Source organism: Otolemur garnettii, unplaced genomic scaffold (genome assembly GCF_000181295.1).
Source record: "Otolemur garnettii isolate 467f Iridium unplaced genomic scaffold, OtoGar3 scaffold00189, whole genome shotgun sequence".
Taxonomy (NCBI): Eukaryota; Metazoa; Chordata; class Mammalia; order Primates; family Galagidae; genus Otolemur; species Otolemur garnettii.
In genome coordinates this window covers 1,556,826-1,558,578 of record NW_003852584.1, presented here as the reverse complement: position 1 = coordinate 1,558,578, position 1,753 = coordinate 1,556,826, and the positions used below count along the sequence as shown (strand labels likewise).

Genomic DNA, 1,753 nt, shown 5'->3' with positions numbered 1-1,753 from the left:
GCCGAGCCAGTACAATCTTGTATGATTGGTTCATTTCACATAGCATCATGTCCTCAATGTTTATTTATATTCCAGCATGTGTCAGAATTTCCTTCCCTTTTAAGCTATATAATATTCCACCATATGTATGTCTCCCATTTTGCTTATTCTTCCTTGGATGGACACTTTGTTTCCACTGTTTGGCTGTTGTGGATAATGCTGCTAAGAATATGGTTATACAAATATCAGAGACTGCTTTCAGTTCTTTGCATATACTCAGAAATGGTATTGCTAGGTCATGAGGGAATTCAACTTTTTATTTTTTGAGGAAACTGCTATACTGTTTTCCACAGGAGCTGCGCCATTTCACATTAACATCAATAGTGCACAGGGTTCTAATGTCTCCACATCCTCTCTATCCTGATGGGTATGAATTGTCATCTTACTGTGTTTTGACTTCTGTTCCCCTTTAAGTGCTTTCTGGCCTTTTGTACATCTTTGGTGGGGAAATGTCTATCACTGTCTAATACTTCTAAAACACGTTTATCATTCCAAAAGCAACTCCTGTACCCATTAAGCAGTCTTCCTTATATTCTGCAACCAGCCCCTTGCCACCACCAATCTGCCTTCTATCTCCATGACTTTTGTGACTACTGTGTAGACAAAATTAAGTAATGACTCAAACTGACCATTATTTTCATTCAGTTGTTAGCCTTTAAGTTGCAAAGATAACTATGTTAGAAAAAGTAGGCTTTAAATTGGAAACATTTTGGAAGGAAGATGTATATGGTGGAATACTGTAATCTCCTATGCATAAGGTATCAAAAATGTCCAATATGTAAGGTACCAATTATACCTAAACATTACACTGATGATGGAGACCTTTTCTAATTCACTGGGCTGAGAATGAGCACAGTAAATAAATTCTCAAATCCAACAAAATCTCCATCTGAAAGTCCCGACAACTCATGTACATATTCCTACATAAGTAATATCTTAGAAGCTGTTAGAGAAATACTCTGGAAAACCAGTAACAGTTTCTTACCAATAGGGTATCTGGAAATATCAGCAATTGAGCAGTCAGAAATAATACAGAGGAATAATTGATGGTGATTCTGTGTGTTGTAATGAAACACTAATGATGAGAAAATTATAGTAAAAGGCTGAGCGTGATGGCTCACACCTGTAATCCTAGCACTCTGGGATGCCAAGGCAGTGGATAGCATGAGGTCAGGAGTTTGAGACCAGCTTGAGCAAGAGGGAGACCTTGTCTCTCAAAGAAACTGGTCATTGTGGAGGGCACCTGTAGTCCCAGCTACTTGGGAAGCTGAGGCAAGAGGATTGCTTAAGCCCAAGAGTTTGAGGTTGCTGTGAGCTATGACACTCTGGCACTCTACAAATAACAAAGGGAGACACTGTCTCAAAAAGTTATAATAAGAAAGAGTTAGGATTCATTTAGGATAAAGACAAATGCTCTCCTTTCAAAAACAAATTAGAGCACAGCTTAAAGTCATTATTTTATAGTATCCAACCTAAGGACACACACAGTAAAGCTTACCACATCATGATAAAAAGAGTTGTTATCCCTGGCTTATTTTCTTAACTGAAGCAAGTCACCTCACTCTAGAGCCATTTACTTGCCTATAAAATAATGGGGTTGGTGTCTCCTCATAATGCATCTTTTAGCTCTAACACTGTGTTAATATTGACACCTTCATCTGTGATCAAAAAACAGTAACACTGGCTCGGCGCCTGTGGCTCAAGCGGCTAGGGC

General features: G+C 38.7%; 1 protein-coding gene across 1 annotated transcript in view; it reads right to left on the bottom strand.

Annotated features, from left to right (window-relative positions):
• The window catches only part of GSPT1 (G1 to S phase transition 1), a 40,344-nt gene that overhangs the window by 6,358 nt on the left and 32,233 nt on the right, over positions 1 to 1,753 (bottom strand). The gene's annotated exons all lie outside the window — the stretch shown is intronic.